The sequence below is a fragment of the Uranotaenia lowii genome, chromosome 2 (assembly GCF_029784155.1).
Source record: "Uranotaenia lowii strain MFRU-FL chromosome 2, ASM2978415v1, whole genome shotgun sequence".
In the NCBI taxonomy this organism is placed as follows: Eukaryota; Metazoa; Arthropoda; class Insecta; order Diptera; family Culicidae; genus Uranotaenia; species Uranotaenia lowii.
Genome location: NC_073692.1, coordinates 323,025,616 through 323,047,690, shown reverse-complemented (window position 1 = coordinate 323,047,690; position 22,075 = coordinate 323,025,616). Strand labels below are relative to the sequence as shown.

Genomic DNA, 22,075 nt, shown 5'->3' with positions numbered 1-22,075 from the left:
TTCGCCGCAGAAAGCCAGTTTGCATTGAACTGCTGCTCGTCTTTAGCAGTTTTTTGGTCTTCTTTAGCTTCCGCTTGACAATAGCCCAGTATTTCTCAATTGGGCGGAGCTCTGGCGTGTTGGGAGGGTTCTTGTCCTTGGGAACCACCTGCACGTTGTTGGCGGCGTACCACTCCATGGCCTTTTTACCGTAATGGCAAGATGCCAAATCCGGCCAAAACAGTACGGAACAACCGTGTTTCTTCAGGAAAGGCAGCAGACGTTTATCCAAACACTCTTTCACGTAAATTTCTTGGTTGACAGTCCCGGAAGCTATGAAAAGGCTGCTTTTCAAGCCACAGGTACAGATGACTTGCCAAACCAGATATTTCTTCGTGAACTGCGACAGTATCATGTGCTGGAAAATATCTGCTACCTTTGCCCTTCCTTTTGCCGTATGAAACTCCTGTCCCGGAAGCTGCTTGTAGTCGGCTTTGACGTAGGTTTCGTCGTCCATTACGCAGTCAAACTTCGTCAGCATCGTCGTGTACAGCCTCCGGGATCACGCTTTGGTCGTCGTATTTTGTTTATCATCGCGATTCGGAGTCACTACCTTCTTGTAAGTCGATAGTCCGGCTCGTTTTTTGGCTCGATGCATGGTTGTAGACGATACACCCAGCTTATTTGCGGCATCTCGGAGAGAGAGGTTAGGGTTTCGCTTGAAACTACCGACAACTCTCTTTGTCGTCTCAGCGGCTTCTGGTTTTCGATTTCCCTCCGATCCAGACTTCCTGGCTGTCGACAAACGTTCCCCAAACACTTTAATTACATTTGTAACGGTTGATTTGACAACTTTTAGCAAGCAAAATTTTGATACGCTGCTCTTCTTCCTTGGACGGCATTTTGACAACTGAAGGGTGAATTCCAAAATCAAAAGAGGAGCAACATTCTACACACACACCTTCAAAATGAGGGGTGTTCAGGTTTTTTAATTGCTAAATTGAAAAAAAAACGTCAAGTTGATGTTGACCAAATTTTGCCCGTATCACCCTTTACTATGTATGCCATGACCAAGACTCGATCTCATGACCTCTGGCTTAGAAGGTTCAATCTCGTTTCCATGTGCTGGAATATGATTGTTTTGCATCACGCATTTGTTAATTTCAAAATTTCATCCACCCAAACATTAATTTTTATGATTTCAGCGAGTAAGATTTTTAAGGAAATGAATTTGAACAAAAAACAATTACTGCAATTGGTGCTTTATGCATAATGGCATTAAAATTATATCAAAAATTTTCATTCGTTTTCAATTAATTTTTCATTTAAAACCAAGTTTGCTTGAACTTACCCCTTTTTCTTAGTAGGTTGAAAATCGCATGATTTTGTAAATTTAAAAATAACCAGCAAAACCAATAATATTTCTGACTATGTCCTAAGGATGTCCCATTAATCTAAAATGGTTTGATCTACAAGCGGTATGATTATCTGTTGACATCAAGATTTTAGAAGCTATTGTAGTTGAAAAATGTTGCATGATGCCCCAGTTGACGGTAATAGATGATATCGATTCAAGATAACTTACATCCTATTAGAACCTATCATCTTTCGTCAGAGCTGTTCCATTACTTAAAGCTAACAAACTAACAAGGCATCAAGTTCCATTAAAAACGCGTCACAACAAATTAGCACCTCTTCTACCGAAGATGTTGGTATATATCAAAATGCTCCAGGTTAAACCGATTCCTACTTCAAATTTATTCAATCGAGAGATGGAGGAGTTAAAGTATCGTAGCTGCGGCTAACCAGCGCTAAATAACTAGAAGCGGCAAAGTGAGCAAGCGGCGTGTAGGCGAGGCGCAAGCTCAGTGTGGATTTCACGCGTGGTTAACTTTTGGCACTTAGTCTCAGCCGCCGCTTCTCCGGTTAAATTAAGCCCCTCGTCTACTACTACGGCGCCAAGGCATTAGAACGACTAACTGGGTACCAAACTCTAGTACCAAGTTGTTTTGAAGCACCCAGTCGACATTTTCCCGCTCAAGTTCGAACGAAAGCAATTATTGCTCGACGCTGCCGGTTTATTGCAAATCAAATGAATTACGCGCGTGAAATGCCATGTCCGAGAATCGGTTCTGTTACGGATATTTTCTGTGGCATTTGATTGTTGCTGCAATCGTTTGCGCGATTCTTCGTAGGTTGGACTTCAATCCATGGGGGAAATAACATTGTTTGTGTTCTCAAGGCTTTTCCTAAATTATCAGTTTCTTGACACTTTCAAAAAAAAATCTAAATTACCCAGAATACATCAATCATCAACTTAAAGTTAAATTGCCGTTCAGTTATAACGTCGATTGAGCAATCCCCCTGGCACCTTGAACCTTAAGTAAAATGACGACTACGACGTTTCCCCGATATGCATCGTCAAGCCGCTAATCGACATTTGTTTTATTGGATCATCATCACCAGCAATTGTTTCATCGACAATTCGAGGGAAAATAGAATTTGCTATCCAGCAACAGCAAGAAAAAAACACAAGAAAACAATCCACCCTGATAACGAATGGCGGAGCAGCGTCCTCGTTAAGTGCTATCTATCGTACCTAATAAATACCAATTCGGGCAATATTAAAAGCCATGACTTTAGGGATGCAAGACGGAACGGGGCAAAGGGTGGTGCATGAAAAGCCTTCGGTTTTCTGGGCAGTGACGACTAAGACACTAAGTGGACTAGATAAGCTGAGCAAGTATTAGAGATAAGAAACTCGTTGAAGCAATTGAATTCGATTCTTTGAATAACCCGAAGCAGCTGCTTCAGGATGACCTTATAAGGAGCGATTCATGAAATGAAGACGTTATAATTTTATCGCTTTGCACCCCTTTGAATAATTCTATTTTTTTTTAAATAATTCACAAACAATCGGAAAAATAGGAATGATAAGTTTCGAGATCAACTTAGATGGCGATCTGCGCCTTTGGGGAAACCAAAAGCCTCTGAACAGTGATGTACGCTCAACAAAATCATACGTCTACTTAATTTTTTTTGTTTCGATTATAGTCGTTTTACCATCTTTATGGATTCGCAACTTTATCAACGTTGCAGTTGGGGGATCGTTATTGAAAAACTTATCCGGTACAACTGTGTTCCTCTTGGGCTCGAACTCGCGGACATCGGCTCAGGAGACAACAGACTTGCCAACTGAGCTATATCACAAGCCGTCCACTTGAAGAAAAATGCTTTTGCAATAAAAAATTTGAAATTAAGGTAAGTTTGCAGTTTGTAAACAATGTGAGAGAAATGATCATTGAAAAAATATTCCAGAGCGGTTTAATTTTCGGTTAAATTTGGTTATCTTTTCTCATCATTTTGAAATCTCTAAGGTTCATTTGAATGAAAACTGCACTTCTCCATTAAAGCCAACCTCCAACCCAGCAAAAAATTTGTAGCTTTATTCTTATGTTGTTTTGATAAACGTTCCATACACTTTATAAAATTTTCGTATGGAAGTTGAAAAAACAGCATTTACCTACCAAGGTGGAAGGAATATACATACATAAATTTCATTTCTTTCTAAAACGAAGAAAACTACACCAATTGGTCGACCACTTACCACAATACGACCACTTATTTGTACCTATCGAAAGAATGCAAGAGAGCGAAAGTTTTTGCTCTCATATCCCTCAAATCGTTGCCAGCGACAATATTTTCCAGTTCTCTCATTGGTCAATTGGTCAAATTCCCATCTGATTTTTAGTCATCTAGATTCACTACTGGTTGCAGAGAGAACAAAACGATGATTTTCTCACTTGAAGCCCGCGTGGGGCAAAATAACTTTAAAATTCACAAACATGGCGGACTTTCTATCATATCCGATTTAAACTGACTTCAGACGAAATTTTATACGATCTTTTCACTATGCAGTTTGATTTGCAATTCGCAACACGTAAACGACTTAAGTTATCATTTCTGATACGATTTCATATCTGGGAAAGAACCTCCAATAGTTAAGTATTTAGAAACAATCAAATACATTATAGTGAGTGGATTTTTAGATAAAAAAAACTGAAAAAAATTATTACCGAGCACACTTTTCACTAAAGTATCAACTTTATGACAAATCAATACCAAAGTATGGCATCAAAAGCAAAATGATAACACTATAGGGTATTGGTTTAACTTCTAGAACCCAATAAAGTATTCATTTACTTTTAATCATAAGAAAAGTAATATCAAAATTATAGCATGATAAGGTACACAATTGCTGTGACAAAAAACTTGTTCATTGAGGTGTTAGAATTAAATTTTAACTAAAAACAAACAACGAGTTCAGCCATTACCAGCTTAGTGCGTGCATTATTATTTAAGTGTTGATTTCTCAGTCAAACCAAAACTAGGCATCATAAAGATATCATTCGTTATTATTTTCCATTTTAACTTCGGCGTATGTTGATTACAAACTTAGATTGAACATTAATATGACGGGGATTTTAGAATATAATAAAAAATGATTAACCCTCCATTGCATACGGAGTGTATGGAAGTGTTAATTGAAATTTTCCTGTACGAGTTCAGTGTCAAGAAATTGGATTTCTTTAAAAGATATCTTTCGAAACCGATTTTGTATACCGAAAAGACTTGTGTACGTTTTATCTCGAGGTTCATTTCGTTTTACAGAGATTTGCGTCTAGAGCAACAAAATAAATTTTAAAGAACTTATTTATAATATAAGCCAGCAGCCTAGTTTAGAAACGCGAAGCAAGTATATTCAAGCTTTTACAAAAAAAAACAAGATCAAATCTTATGATTCTGTCATGGTCCATTTCGTACCTAAAAACTATCAAATTTTCTATCTATCTAAACTATTAAATGTTAGAGAAACTCAGAGGTCAAAGAAAAGAAAAAATATACACCGTAAATATCACGAATTTCTCGAATTTTCTGATATTTACGGTTTATGTTCTTTCTTTTCGTGGACCCTCATGTTTCTCTATATTTTTCCATCCCCTTGAAAATAAGACAGTAATACAAAAACATAAAAAATACTCGAAATGCAATTTTTTCCGGTGTTACATAATCCATAAAACTTTTAAATCTCGAAAGGGTCGTTTAAAAAAAATCTTCATACTAAAAAAATAAATTTTTTAACGATACATTCGAGAAGTAGAGACAAAATAACACCCGAGAAAATATGGACATCATATTCTTTTTTTTTTCTTACTTGGGCATTTTTTAGCCTCACTTTTTTAGGTCTCTACAAAATTAATTTTCCAATGCTTAAATCATCTTCCAAACATATTCCACAAAATTCAAATAATACAAAAAAAAATTGTTTAAGTAAGTTTTCGTAAAATAATAATTTAAGGTTTTTTTTAAAGCGATTACGAAATCCGAAAAATAGTTTGATGGAAAACATTTTTTTTCAAGTTTTTTTTGTTTTTACTTTTGTTGATCAGTTCCTGGGTATTGGCCAAATTAACCCGGATACCCGGATTTTTGGTTGACAATTTTCCAATCAAATTCCCGGATTTTGCCAGGATATTATATAAAAAAGCTCGGATTTGTCCAGCCCGGATACGTGCTAAAAATTTTAGGCAACCTTCGACTAATTACAGTAAATTTTGCTTTTAATTTGTCTGAAAATACCATTTTTAAAGTTTTTATATCTTTTTGTTTTAGCTCGAATCATCTCACGGGTTTCATTTTATTTGTTTTAAGAAAAGTCCAAGTAATATAAGTCAATCAATTATGTAGAACTATTGAACTATACAAACATGAATAAGAACCATAAAAGAGATTTGATGAGCTTCGATAAAAATAAAGGTAGCAAAATATCATACGAACTTGGGCACTGATAGGGTATCAGTTAAAGTTGACTTATTAAGCCTAAACCCGATATCTATTTTTTTAATAGGTCCTAGAGCAATTCTTGGTCCCAAAGTATTGATACTGAGCTGCATGGTCTTTTTTAAGCCATCCTTGCGAGCAGCAGATAAATAAGTTAGTATAGTTGATAAAAAAGGCCTCAAAAAGTAATTCTATCTTCATTATCTCCGGTACTATATTATCTAAATGAGGCCAAATGGGGTTTATGTCCATACAAGATTCTAACGAGAAACCACGCTTTTAAGTTGTTATGTCTGGCCATTTTTTTCGAAAATTTGTAATTCTTATGTTAAAGTATGTAAATAATATTATTTACGTGGTACAAAATTCGACTGGAAATGTGTTTTTTTTTTCGGGGAGTATTGATTTTCGTTCCCAACGTTTCAATCTCTATTGGATCTTCTTCAGGGATTAAAAATAGTGTTTATTTAATTAGTTCTACTTATAATAGTTTATGCTTTCTACCGAAAAGAAGCCGTTTTCTTGAGAGTTTCTACTCGGCTGGTCGTGTATAGCTGTCTTTTGATATGTTTTCCAAATAATTTACGTTTATTGAACCCCGAAAGAAGAAAAGTAAATAATATTCAAAAAAAAAAACATCAAACAGTTTGAAATGTGACAAATCTTTCGACATTATTACCTAAAACATTACACTCGAATAAATTTACTAAATCATCCAAATTTTAATTTAAGAACTGCACCATATTTTCTGAGAACCCCATGGGGAGTGGTGTGTGATTATTTTCAACCAGGAAGGACATCAGATGACTTGTAGATTGTAGTGCTTTTATCAACAAGAAGATTGGGATTGTTTAAAATCTGGGACAAAACATGTTGAAACAGGTTCCAAGCAATTTGAAATTGCTTATTTGATAACGTATTAGATGAAGATCGAATTTTAATAAAATATTTCCAAAAAGTTTTAAAATCAACGTTTCCACATAATCTAGAATTTTAAGTCGATTTATAAGAAAAAAAATAAAAAAGGGCAAATCTGAACGAAATGTAGGTTGTTTTTAAACATAAAAGAGGAAATAGAAATAATAAACTTAAAATTTAAAGTTTTGATTGATTCACAGCAACAGTGTGACACAGCAAAGAAAGATTAAACAAAAATTCATGATCATTTAAAAATTTATAAAAATTATTTTTGAATTCAAAATTTTAAAATTTTCAAACAGAAATTTGAGTTGTTTATTTGATTAAGCAAATAATCTGAATAAACCCGGGCAAAATCCGGGAAGTTTGAAACAATGCATAGTCATCCAGGCCAGATTTATCTTATCATGGGCAATAGAGTGCCCCAAATGACCCGACTTTTGAAAAAGTTATGCGCTGCAGGCTTAAATTGATCCTATGCCTAGTACAAGATCTCATGCCAAATTTGGGCCAGATCGGATCACGGGATGGGGTCGCTCAACGAGCCTGAAGTTTGTATGGGATTTTGAGACATTTTCTTCGGGAGAAACATGAAAACCCAGTTTTTCGTCAATAACTTTAGTTCCCGTCGATCGATTTCTTTCAAAAACGGGTTTTCTTAAAGCCTCAATTTTGAAAAATATTTCATCCGAAGACTCCATATCGATAAGAGTTAAGATAAAAAAGTTATTAGGCTTCAAAAATGGGCTAACTTTTTTAGAGGTGGTATTCATCACTGTTAATGAGGCGTCAATATGTTCGACCGCCCCGACTTATAAACAGTGATGAATACCATCCTTAAAAAAGTTAAAATCTAAAATCACTGCTTGTTTTTTTTTATTTGTTTTTTTTTTTTTTTATTTTACCAGCACAACTGTATGCAAGAGGACCACTGTATGGAAGCTTCTCAGTTCAACATGAAGTAAATGTTAAAATAAAATAAACAACCTTTAAATACAGTCCATGTTCGATGGAGTTGTGCCAACCGAGCGCTTTTGTGTTTCCATATTTTACCGTGCCAGAATCAAACAGAGTTTTTTTTAACTTATGCTTCTGTTGCTGAAAAATCATAAGTAGATGATTGCCATTTTTCATCTATTTTTGAAGATTTAATAATGTTTTTAAAAAATCCATTTTTATTTTAACTATCTTTGTGTGTTTCTAGACTTATGTTAGTTATGTTTATTGAGAAATGCATTCAATTTTAACCGTTTTGTAATTTATTTATTTTTTGTTGTTGTATGTTAACAAAATTAGACGACATCAAAACTTATATCAACTCGGTCATAAAAATCGATATGTTCAATAAATGCGGAGGATGTTAGAAATAAACGATTACTACACCATGACTTTCCAAAGGGTTACACATTTTTAATTCAAAATCTTAAATATTTCGGAACACTATTTCAGCAGTTAGCATCTGAACACGACTCCAAAACAAACAGAGAAAAAAATCATAAATTGATATCTAATGGTCACTTTCCATGCAGCGAGTTTTATTGAATGAAATCGTCATAGCGAAAGTTGCCGAATGTTGTCAAATTGTTTGGCGTGTTTTCTGGTAGGTCCACCAAAACGAATGCTGCCATTGACTGGCTAATGTGTTGTGCCGCATAACTGTTTGCCAGGTTTGCCAGGTTTGTGACCAATCTTTGGCCCCGAGGGCGATGGCAAATTAACAGCCCCCGGTTTATTTATAACTTTTATATCTCTGGGAAATTACCGGGGCACTTTATAGCGGGGGCAATTTCTCTACGGAACAAAAACTGGAATGACAATGTTTGGCAATCGATTGTGATGGTGTCACCTGCTTTTGCTGAGGTATGATTTTCCCTTTTTCAGAATGCCCGTTTTGGATAAGATAAACGCGTTGTTAAAAGTTGTTCATCATAAATTCATCTATGGAAGTAACTTTATTCAACAGATACTATTTAAATGCCAAACATCCGGATTCCTTTGACACTATAAATATTATGTAATTATTTGGGCGATTCAGAAACTCCGAATCAATTTGTTTGTGTTTTGATTTTTTTATTGACAAGAAAGTCAAAGCTAGTATCTTAACTAATCGAATAGCTTTGAGGTTCTTGATGATGCCTTTCATTCGAAAACATCCATAGTTCAAAAATCATATTCAAACTTATGTGCCTTTATTATTATTAAGCTTAAATCAAGTAGTGTATGACATTTCCGATGTTTTACTCTGTATAGCACCATATTTATTATATTCTCCCTCAAACAATAATTTAAGCGAATAAATACAAACGAACTCAGCCTTGTCTCTATCACTTGTTAATCGAGTCATCCGTCGATTTGATGATCACATGAATGGTTGTTTGTCGCTTCGACACTTTGCTGAACTTCTGGTGATCAAATTCATAAATAAACATTTGCGGCAGCGTCAAATACACATGTGTGTGCTTGCTGGCTTATTGATATTTATTTTCCGATCATCACCAACAGCAGCTCTCAGCTGTCGAAGAAACAAAATTCATGACATCGCGCGCGTTACTCATCAACAGTGTCCGATCACCAGTTTTGTTTTTGTTGTTGTTTTCGAATGGAGAACTAACAGCAGCTTCACCTTTCGGGTTGACAGCTGTGGGTGGTAACGATCTATCGATACCTTTTCAAGGGTGCTGGCTAGCCTTAAGGAATGATATCATCCGTGCTACATTCAGGAAATCAACTCTCGGATTGAATCAGCAATCTAAAACCACCCAGTTGAACCGCACAAAATTTTGCACCCAGTGTTTTCGGAAAACTTTCCATCATAAAGTAATCAAGAGCTTTCATCTTAGTAAGTGTCGAGCGCATGCGAATTGGGGTTAGTTTAGTTTTGATTTTTTTTTTGCAAAAGACTTGTTTTTTTTGCGTTTGATAATGTAATCTTTAAGTTTTTCGGAGCACGTGTAGATCAAAACCTGATTAGCAGACACCGAGCTCCAGGCCGTTAATCATTCCGTCAGTCACTCGATTGGAGATTAATTACATATACACTTGTTGTGAACAAATAAAACCCAAAGCCATGACGTTTGTTGGTTGATGATCTAAGGTTGGTATTTAGTGTCTGATTGGTTGAACATGTGACTGACAAAACGGCTCGATGCTTAAATACTTGATCGGGTATAGTCTTCAAAAGTTTACAGCTTATTTAGTAAACAGAAGAAAAAAACCTTCCTAATATCAAACGTTAAAATGTGAGAAGGGTTCCAGGACCTTTTTTCGCACATTCAGGCTGTTTATTAGTCAACAGCAACACACTCAAGACCGAATACACTAAGGTTTTTTTTCATGCGGTATGAAATTCGTCTTTAACGTATTGAACTTGAAATATTTTTTGTCAAAAAAAGTATTGATTCGTGAGACCTGTGTAGAAGAACCATGTCCATGGCAAAAACAACCGTGTAAAAAGAAACTGAGTTAGGAACACTATGCAAGATCAAACGGCGTAAAAAACCTTAGTTTATTATAAAAATATAAGAAAATGAGAAGTAGAAACTACATTTCATGCGCCTAACAAGTTGAAATTTGATCACTTTGAGATGTTGACTAAGTGCTTGCTTCAAAATAGCCCAGTATTTTTCAGTGGTCTTAGTTCCGGTGCATTGGGAGATTTTGTGTTCTTGGATACAAAGGTGACTTTTTTTGGCTTCATACACAGAAAAAAATTTTAACTCTTACGTGTCACTGAAACTGCATCCTTTAAAATAAATCAACCTGTAATCAACAAAACCTGTAATTTTAAATTGTTTTCCTTGAAAGTTAACAAAGATTCATTTATTATTACTGCAAATGTCCTGTAAAAAAGTTGTACACTGAAAATTAAATGTAACGTAATTTGTTTTTCGATCTGTAAAATTACTGTAAATGACCTGCTCCTTTTTGTTACAGGACATTTGCGTAATTTTACAGGAAATAATTTTTGCTGAGTATAACTTCAGAGTACCTTTGAATAGTGAAACGAATGAAAATAAGTCGAAATGATGCAAAAAATCGTCCTACAGCTTAATTTGGACTTTTGACTGACCAAAAAATGCAAATCCAACAGCATAGAGCTTTAGAAGCAATCTTTACGGTAAATCGGATTTTTTTTTTTCAAAAACCAACATCATCGTCAGACCATTTTGTATTTCTCTTCAATTTTGAGATACCACTTGAAGTTTACAGTCTTGATAACATCAAAGAAGCTTTTAAGACGATTATTGGTGAAATAGGTGAAAATTATTGGTGAAAATCGATGCAGTAGTTTTGCAGCTGAAGCCAAAACTGTAAACCGATTTTTTGCGAATTGACTTTTTGATCCAAAATTGTGCTTAAATCTCTGTTGAATGCTAGTTACACGTAAAAATGCCTTTACCATTATATTTATGTATTATTTTATCATTCATGTTATGAAATATCATCAAAAATGAAAAAATAAAACAGTTTTGGTCAAGACTTTGTATGGCGTCGCTTCGTAATTTCCTGAGGGAGGTTTAACGATATAGCCTAGAACTTTACACACACCACAAATCTTCATCTATTGATTCTCAGAACTGGGTAGTAACGTTTAACCACAAAACTTAAAGTCGCAGCCCGTTTCCGAGTTGTTTTCCATTCCATTGAAAAAAATAAAGTTTTATTCTGATTTTTGCGCAAAATAAATTTGTTCTGTTGCTCTTCGAGGGCACTTTTCCAACCATCAAAATAAAGAAAAAATAAAAATACGTTGTTATCTATACACTATCAGCTATCTGCATACAAATTTTCAAGCAAAGATAACAAATGGGTGATTTTTTTACTTTGTTTGCAAAGTGATGCAATTTGATATGGGACACCCTTTATTTTCAATTGAATCACTCAAAAAGTAGGGTGGATGTGTTCCTAATTATTCATAAAATTTATTTTTCAAACTTCCAGGATTTTTTGTAAATACCGGATTGTTTTATTATATATACAGTACCGTTCATAATTGTATAGAAATTGGAAGCAAGCGCACTGTCACTTCGACTTTGAATTTCCATAACTTTTTACTCTGATGATATTTTTTGATCAAATATTTTGCGTTAGATAGATCAATTATCACACTATTATATCACTAAATTTGAGCTTTCTGGAGTTTGTGTGGCCTGAGAAACAGTAATTCTACGAAAATCGGACTTTTTGGACTTTTCTCATTCAAACTGCAATGTCTCCGAAACTACGCAACATTTTTTATTGAAATTTTTCAGAGTGATTGATGAAATATAAAGCTAGCATGTCTGAAGTTTTCGAAAAGTTCTGTCTATGAGATCAAAAGTTACGCGGGGTGCAATATTTCAGGCCTAGAAATGCGATTTCTAAGCATTTTTCTTTAAAAACAGCTTTTTATGTTAGAAGAAATAATCTGAATTATCCAATGGAATTATTTCAAGATATTTGTGAGATTGTTTTTCATCGTTACTTTTGCCATAAAAAGGTTAATACCAGGGCCGTAGGAAGAACCGACTCATGGGGGGGGTTTTGGTGACTGATTTTAACCTATGATGTTTTGCCCAACAACGTACGAAAAAAAACAAATTTTATTTGTTACTATGATTATTCATTTTTAAGTTTTCATTAATAGTTTTTGTTTTAAAACGGAACTTTAGAAAAATGGTCCTTAGCCTAAAGGGTGAGCTAATTTTTTTTATGAAACTTTTGGAAACAAAATATGGAATTTGCTTTCATCGAAAGTACAAATTTAAGAACTTGTTTAAAAGTCTGGTAGGTCGAAGCATAAAATAAGTTCTTTTCAAGCTTGCCTTCAATTTATTAAAAAAAACGTATTCTATGCTCAAAACATACAAGCCCAAACTCTTTTGCAAATTCCAAGAATTTAACCTTAGAAGAAAATAAATTAAAAATTTCAAAAAAAAAACAGTAAGTGATAACAAATTTTCGGATCAAATTTACTCGAAGCAAACTTGAACTAAAGTTATGATTTCAGTTTGAAATTCAGCTTTAAAAAACTTCAATATTAAGAATGTTAATCAATACACCGAAAATAGAATTTTTTTGCAGATTTTTTAGGTGAAGATCAGATACTTGTTTTTTTAACAGGTAATATTTTTCATAAAGAATCAATACCATAATGAAAATCCTGTTTGTAATTTTTTCAAATATAATTTGGAATATTATGCATAAAGCAAAACATAGAAAATTCTTCTTTATATCTACGATTTTCAGCTGAATTGTGTGTACAAACTTCTTATGATTAAAAAAAAATTAAATCTGGAAATTGACAAGCAAATTTTTATGTTCATGTTCTCTTGAGTTCTTTTACAATTTTATGTTGATTGAAAAACTCGTTCACTCATTCCTGAATTTCAAACCTTAACACTGAACCTGAATTAAAAAATTGAACTGTTTCCAAATTTCTATACCATTTCTGAAATGTACAAAAATACGAATCCGAATCTAAATTTCAGATCAGAATTTTATGAGCCAAGTTTCAGAGTCATCATTCATGAATCTTTTATTTAAATTGTGCATCGCTGGTTTAATATTAATTTATTTTTTTAATTATTTATTTTTAATCTGTATTGTGAATCAGAATTAAAATGATGAATCTGAATCTGAGTTTTATAGGTTATGTTCGGCTTTCGGTCTTTCGGTCAAGATTTACAACACTTTTTATGTGCTCTTCATCCAACGTTTCGAATTAATATTTATTCTTTTTCAAGGAATCGAACATTCGTGCTATAGTCTGAAACAGATGCGCTCCTAAAGCGTTCATCAATCGTCGGTTTCTGGGTGCCCGGTACTATAATTTGGCCTGGGCGGCGGCGCCTAATCCGTATTCCGAATGACGTCCCGAAGCAACACTTTATCCACTCAGTGTGGATAAAGTGTTGCTTCGGGACGTCATTCGGAATACGGATTAGGCGCCGCCGCCCAGGCCAAATTATAGTACCGGGCACCCAGAAACCGACGATTGATGAACGCTTTAGGAGCGCATCTGTTTCAGACTATAGCACGAATGTTCGATTCCTTGAAAAAGAATAAATATTAATTCGAAACGTTGGATGAAGAGCACATAAAAAGTGTTGTAAATCTTGACCGAAAGACCGAAAGCCGAACATAACCTATAAATCATTCCCGGTCGAAAAATAAATAATCTGAGTTTTCAATTTTGGATCGCCACTTAGAAGCTTTTAAAGTTTAAATGTTGTTTTAGAATAAAGTTTGAGAACTTCGATTTAAAATGTAGAACAAAATTCTTCTTTTTTCATATTCGGAAAATGATTATCAAAATATTGAAAATACAAATTATTTTCGAAAAACATGATTCAAATTTGATATGAAATGCAAAACCGAATCAGGATTCCTAACTTTTGATCTGTATTGCCCGATATTGCCTGGATTTTGGTAGAAAATTTTGAAATCAAATACCCGGATTTTGCCTGGTTTTTACATACAACAGCCCGGATTTGTTCGGCCCGGATACGTGGTGAAAAAAATCTGACAAGTGAGAAAATTTTGAAAAATTGTAGCAAAATTTTGAATTTGGAATGGGTTTTTGAGGTTTTGGAATTAATTTTTAGTCTAGATTGTTTTTCTTGAATAGACTTGCTCTATTATCATAATTTGATTATGGATTTAAAATTTTGAGTGTAGAGTAGAATACCTCGCTTGCTTTTTTGGACCCTCATGGGGGGGGTTTAACCCCCAAAACCCCCCCCGTTCCTACGGCCATGGTTAATACCGTGTGTATTTTAAATAAAAACAAATAGAAATGCTATGTCCATAATTAGGAACACTTTTTTAAGTGTGTTCTAATTATGGACATAGCCAAAGTGTTCCAAACTATATCGAAGTTATAGGATGCTTCTGACATGGATCTGATTGACCTGAAAATGTTAAAACTTACTTTATCATAACTTTATTCAAAGAATTGTTAAATAAATGGTTTTAAATTGAAAAATGATCTATCGGCTTGTGATTGTTATTAAACTGTATTGTTTCGATTTTATAACTATCCGTTTGTATCACTACTCCACTACTCGCCAAATTTACGCTTGATTTTATTGCAGTTATTGTTTCGATGTTAGCACGCTTTTATAAAAAAATGACAGTCTGAAAAATCTTTAATCGTCTTAACCTTAGAGACCGCGACGAAATTTACGACTGAAAACACCAAAATATATCATTCTCTATCTCAGAAACGGCTTGACCAAATTCCACAATTTAGTATCCTTGAGTTATCGGAAGTGTTGTACACAATTATGTAGAATAAAGTGTCCTTATAAAATATATCATATTTGAGCCATGCTTCTCAGTAAAGCGCAATCGCGTGAAGGGAAAAAACCAGATATCTCGTATTTGGTCCGCAATGTGTTAATATTAATATGTGTTCAAAAGTATAAATACTGTTTGAAAAAAAATCTTCTTAAAATAGTTGATTAATTTTCCAGATCAAGCTCGCTTGTGTCTGGAATCATCATTCGAAAATGGAATCTGTTTGTATCTTTTGAAAGTTTAAAAACATATAAACTCTAGGGAAGTTTCAACGTTATCAGAACTTGTTTTTTTTGTCTTTTGATCACATCTAATTCTATAAGGCAATAAGGGGAAAACTGTGGAAATATGTTGATTTTTATATTGTAAGTTAATATTTTCTGTTAATAAGCCTTTTCTTATTCTATGTTGATAAGTTCAACAAACGCGGCGACTAAACTGTGATGTTACTCTAATTTGGGGAGGGAAGGGGTTGTAATCAATCATTCAAATCATGGATATCTCTGGGTGATGCATGTCTTCGTATTTATGGAATGAGATTTTATCGGAGGGGATAATATCATTGATGAAATCGAAATTCCTCTATCAAGATGGCTTCTATCTTATATTAAAATAATTTTCAAAATTCCCTGGAAGAAAAGAAAAATTCAAACAAGTTTCAACAGTCTTTTAGAAAGGTAAGTTTGATTTTTAATAAGCTCAACTTCTACTATTTTCTTCAAAACAATGATTTATTAACGTTAACGGCCTCATAATGTTTAATATGTTCATATTCTTGTTTGATGTTTTCATCGACTTTTTGTGGCGAAAATTAAAACGAAAATACTTGCCAGATGGTCTTAACGTTTCGAGCTTCTTTTGACGTTTCTCTTCTCCTCAGTGGATCTAAAAATTAAATTTCATTATTGTATAATTTTCCTTTTTACAAAAGATAATTATCTAACTTTATCAAGCGATAGTCGTACTGTTTTTTGTTGTCTGTTGTTTGTTTTTGATGTTATGTTTACATTGATCTGTCAGTGTCTAGATCTTTGGTAAAATGGACTTGTATGCTGATTTGAAATTAATTGAATCTTTCTGTTTGTTAACAACGTCGTTATCGCCCCAACACAAATTCTGGTGTTGCATTTCGAAACTTTTTCCGTAATTTTGGTATTTTTAAAATCAAAAACATGACCGTACTCGATACTATGTTGTGCAAGTCCGGTTCACCATTTTTTTTTTTGACATCGTTTTTATGGTGTTCCAATTTTTTTGTAAGAATTGACTTGTTTCTTCAATGTAGGATTTTTCTCATCCTCCACATTTTATATTTGCGGTTTTATCCTTTGATATGTTGTCTTTAGTTTTTGTGTTCACATTCCAAAAAAGTTATAAAGGTCATGATGAAATGGCGAGCTTCAAGATTTTTCTCATAAAAATAATAAGAAACATAACCATTTGCAAAATCAGGAACAAAAATTGTATAATTAGGTACGCCGATACACTTTTCCCTCGAACGTCCATAATTAGGAATTCATATGTTAATAATTAGGAACAATTAGTGCCAAATTCGGAACATGGAGACACTTATTTTTTCATGATTAAAGCTTTAAATGAGTATTTCAAAGAACCGAATGAGTATTACCAAAAAACCCATATCAAAAAATTAAAGATAAGGCTTACTCATATAAAATCTAAAAAACCCTGACTCAATATAGCGAAATAAGGCACACTAACCCTACCATTAAACTTTATAATAGATAATTACTTAATTTCGTGAATGAAGTTGTGCAAAAAATTTAAAAATTTATGTTGTTGTGACTAATCACATAAAATATAAGGTCATGCGGAATGTTAAACCTTACATTTTTACTAAAAAAAAACCTTTTTTTACACAGATTTTATCCCATGAGAATCAAGTACTAAATTTCTCTGCAGTCCAGCCTTTATTTAATACTTCTAAAAACATCACATGAGAAAAGTTTCAATTTCTTAAGTATTTAAAGTGCGAAAATCGTGAAAACAGTTTTAAAAATATTGGAGGTAAAATGCGTTGATAAGGCTGTGTAGGCTCTTAACCATATCAAATAGATTTTCCTGACATTTTTACTCGATATTAGTAATTTTAAACAAATTGTTTTAGGTTCTTTAGAAGAGCATTTTTTTTCACGGCCTTACATACTTGCTCATTTTGCATCACTTAAATAATTCAATAATTTTATTCTTTTGAACAACATTTTTCTTCAGAAAGTATGAATTCAGGAAAAAAAACTTTTTTTAATATTTTATTAAGAACTTGAATATCGTGATCTCTTTTAACTCTGGGTTCTTAGTTGGAAATCACTTTGAAGTTCAATTATAAACTACAAGAATAAAGCATGGATCACCATGAATCTGGAGGCACTGTTTATTATACCATTGCGCTCCTAGTTGTTGGATCTGGAATGTTTTGACAATACTTTTTTCGGAAATGATTCCTCTATCAGTGCTGAAAATTTCATAACGATTCGTTTTGTTCCAAAAAAGTTACACGTGATGGAAGCCGCGAGACGAAAATAAATTTTGGGAAATCACGTTAAAAACCGACGGGTCGGGTTCAAAAAATCGCGAAATCGTTAAAAATGCTCAAATCAACCGTGTGCAGCGTTCTCATATGTTTCCGTGAGATGCATACTATCGATCGGCAGGTTCATACCAAGCGTTATAGTGGACCTAAGAATCAGGAACTGCATTTGAAGGTGTTGAGAACGATCAAGGCAAACACAGGGTAGTCGGACTACGACATCGCCAAGAAATTCAACGTCGACCGGTACACCGTCAGAAGGATTAGTCTCCGCGAAGGAATACGATCCTATCGGGCCAGTAAGCAACCAAACCGGACATTGAAGAAGAATTTTGTAGCCAAAGGACGTGCCCGGAAGTTATATAACAAGATTCCAACGAAGTACGACGGATGCATCCTCATGGATGACGAAACGTACGCGAAGATGGATTTTGGGCAGCTTCCTGGCCAAAAATTTTATAAAGCCACTGCACTGGTCGGGGTGATGTCCCCGGCAAGTTCGAATTCGTTTTTGCCGATAAGTTTGCAAGAAAGTGTTTGATCTGGCAAGGTATTTGCAGCTGCGGACGAAAAACCCCGGTTTTTGTGAAAAACAAGACCGTGGACTCCAAAATGTACAAGGAGGAGTGCCTTAAAAATGTTTTTTTTCGTACAATAGATCTCACAAAAGACCAGTAAAGTTTTCGCCAGATTTGGCATGCTGCCACTACAGCTAGGAGGTACTACAGTGGTATTCGGCCAACGGGTGGATTTTGTTGAAAAGGACATCAACCCACTCAACTGCCCTCAATTCCGTCCTATCGAAAAATTTTGGGCAATTGTCAAGCAGAAGATGAAGAAGAATGGTAGGACGACTCGGGAAGCAACAGAGATGAAGAGATTGTGGAACAAAATGGCCGCTGAGGTCAGTGAATAGGGTGTTCAAACTTCGATGAGTGGTTCTAGACGAAAAGTTCGAAATTTTATCAAAAAAACATGGAAATATTTTTTTTCTTATTTTTCTTTTGAAGTGCAATAAAAATCCTACATTTTGATTGTAAAACTTTTTTTTTCGTTTACATAGCTCCGAGATAGACCCGTTTTAACGCGTCCAGATTTGTAGTGATCCATGCTTTAAGTCAATTATATTCCTCATGTTGGGAATGTTGCAGTCAATTTAAATTCAAGAGTAGCAATCTTAACCCTTCATTTCATGATTTTTTTTTTCCTTAAAAATAATTTTTAATAGTTAGAAATGATAGGTACATCAAGAAAAAAAATTTATATAAAATACGATTTTTAGCTTTTTCATACATTAATTGTTGCAAATTTGTTAATTTATGAAAGGAAGGGTTAACTCAGAACTGATGGCAAAATCTCAAAAACTAATCTCAGTTTTAGAATTCTGCGACAGTTTTTATTTGAAAGAAAATTGTATCTTGTTGATAAAAATTCTGTACTGAATAATAAATTTTAAATGAGATTGATCTCATTTCGGAGGTTCTGGTGGCATATTTTTAAAATCAAAATTGTATTTTTGTTATTTTTGTTTGTAAATTGTTATTCTGCAAGTTAGGGATTTTTTATTTTAAAAATGAATAAAAATTTGAAATAAGAAATACAGATTGTTTTGAAATCCTTGTTCAAATTTTGATAAGCATTTCATAAAAAAATTAATTCGTGATTTCCGAAAATCCTGTGCGTTTTCAAAATGTAGTTGTTAATTGAGTTTTACAATCAAGATAAAAATTTTAGGACTACTATTTCGATATAAAAACGCAAATCGCATAAACTGGCGGCTTATTACTTTGATAGTTAATTCAGTTCCTATACATATCAGCTAAAAATCACAAATGTAAACAAATCATCAAGTTTTTTTTTCGGATTTCAATAATAGTGTTGATTTTTATTAGAAAATTTTGTTGGAGCAAATAGATTATTTAAAAAAAAATTGGTCTCTAACCAGCCACCCCCCCTCACCATGAGGCGGTTCTTCCTTCAACTCAGGGTTCAGCTATCTGCCAATAAAGCTTAACAAGCATGAAAATCAGAAAATATAAACTCTTTTAGACTGTATTATTATTTTTAACTTTGTAACTACAGACCCCGTTCGATTTTGGCAATACGCCCGTACATTTTGTGTTGCCAAAATCGAGTGTTGCTCAAATCGAGTGTTGCCAAAATCGAACGGTTTTTTTTCTCATCGTGTTTTTCAGTTATTTTTACAAAAGAACTATTATTATTATCAAAAACGTTCGTTTTTGTCAGTTTCCGACCATTTGTAGTTATTTTTTTATTTTTTTCATCATGTTTTTGATTCATGTGCCAAAATCGGATGTTGCCAAAATCGGATGTTGCCAAAAACGAACGGGGTCTGTATTTTTTCCTAACAATTTTTCAGATATTGGTTATAGGTTTTAAGAAATCGAATTGCAGGGTATTTTGATTTCAAGCTGTAGATTAAAGCTATGAGTTATGGACAGAGTATTTTATGTTTTCCCGAAACATATTTTTAATTAAAGGCTTCGGTTTTGTTCCCCAAAAGTTCATGAATTTTACAACATTGTTACACTCACCAGTTTATGTTGTTGTGTTGTAGTATGTAAAAATAATCCACTGGGAGAGTTTTGAGATCGATTTTGTCACTATCTTCACATTTTCAAGATTCTCTTCAAACTTTCCCCAACTTGTTTGTCACAAAGCTTGTACTTTTGTCGCACTCTCTGATTCACAGGAACAACCACTTCACTTTCACTGTGGAATTCATGAATCAGTATAGAAGATCAGCATGGTCGTGTACTGCTTTCATTAAAAATCAACCAATCTCATAGGGTTAGAAAAAACGAAATTCACTCTCACGCATTGGCTGTGAAAATTCAGCTTCAACGGCTTTAAGCAGAAAACAATAACCATTCGGCGACACACTAACACCAAAGCTTCTGTAACCCCTGGTGACAATAGAGGCGGGAAAAACTCTCTCTCGAAAAGCTCCCACCCATTAAAACCAGGTGGAAATCCCAGTTGCCACCTTCCTTCTCAACACTCCAAACAGCACCTGGCTATTGACGACAACAACGATGAGGGTGATAATCAATTAGCAAAAAGTACAACTCTTCCATACTTTTCCTGCGCATCCAATTAACCTTCGCTTTTATTTTGCTTCACTGCAGCAATACAATGAGCAAGTTTTTGTTGGGGCAAAAAGAAAAACACCGCTGGAAAACATCAACCATCAATCACAGCCACTGCTTCGGCTTTTACTTCTTGTGATGTTGTTCTTTCTTCAAGTACGTTTTCACCCCGGGAAAAATCTCCAACTTCCATTGAAGCACGTAAACTTTTGGACTCGCGTGGATGGCAAACTTTAATTCGTTACCGATGATGTTATTCTTGCGTTTTGCTGGCTGCTGATGGAAACGATTAACTCTTAAGGCCAGCCAAGATGGGGCGCCGTTTTCCGGTTCGTGTGTCTTCACTTCGCTTCGAGAAAAAGCGGAATCTTCACGGACCGGCAATCACGTGTTCTCGAAAATACAAACTCGCTCTGAATCCAATCACCAATCACAGCACACTTGGACCGGAAGTTTTTCTCCGGAAAAGTTATAAACTTTCCACCTTGAACCTGCTCAAGGAACCGTCCTTGGGGGTTCAATTTTCCAATTCACAGAAAATCGAGTAAAAATCCACCAATATAAAAGTTTCACTACTGTAATCAAAATTCGACCTCACTACTGAGCCGCCAAAAGCGGAAGCTTACGGGTCACAGCCGAATTAGAATGTCGCGCCTGAAGCCCACACGGTGAACTGAACCGAAACGTAAATCTTAGCGCCACACTCGAAACAACCGCGACGCACCGACAAACGGAGACCAAACGAGGCGTCGCGTCGTTGCTGGACGTCGTCGTCGTTGCCAAATGTGAACGCCGCGGCAACGACAAAAAAGACAACACGAAACCCGTCCAGCGCACGCAACCTATCAATCAACAATGGCGCTACCCTGCGAGAATTGGCGAACTCTGGGTGGGCACTTGGCTTTAGTGGAGCCTCCCTCGGTAGTGAGAGATTTTGAGTTTCGTTGAGGTGAGGTGAGTACCCCTACATACAACATCATAGCTAACCGGTTCCAGAGCTAGTAGACGAAACCGCAAATTTACTATTAGGTAGCAAGTACTCAACTGCTGCTAGCGAGCCACTCAACCGATTAGTATAACCCCTTCGAAATGTGGTGGTGCCGTGTTTGAGCGTTTTCAGCTGAGTTACTACAGGTTTGTACGAGTTTGTGGAATATGACTGCTTGGGTAACGTTGCCCTAACTTTAATTTCAGTACTTAAGCTTCAAGAACATATTTATAAGTGTAAAATGGAAGTATGTTCCAAAAACCATTTTTTTTTTAATTTACACTCCAATGATATATATATGACTTGAGCAGAACTTATTTCCAAAATTATTTTAAATCTGTAGTATTCTTCTCCTTACGATTTTTTTTAAAAGTCGCCGAATTTTATACCATGATATGCGATGTTAGGAAACAC

At 34.6% G+C, this 22,075-nt stretch overlaps 1 protein-coding gene across 3 annotated transcripts in view; it reads right to left on the bottom strand.

The window, feature by feature from the left end:
- The window catches only part of LOC129748728 (probable serine/threonine-protein kinase DDB_G0282963), a 366,662-nt gene that overhangs the window by 53,954 nt on the left and 290,633 nt on the right, over window positions 1-22,075 (bottom strand). Inside the window, exon 1 of one of the 3 annotated variants that reach the window (XM_055743424.1) lies at window positions 20,119-21,507. The exons of the other annotated variants lie outside the window; for them this stretch is intronic. The gene's annotated coding sequence lies outside the window, so the exon portion shown is untranslated. Of the gene's footprint in view, window positions 1-20,118; window positions 21,508-22,075 lie in introns of those variants that run through there. 3 annotated transcript variants of the gene reach the window in all.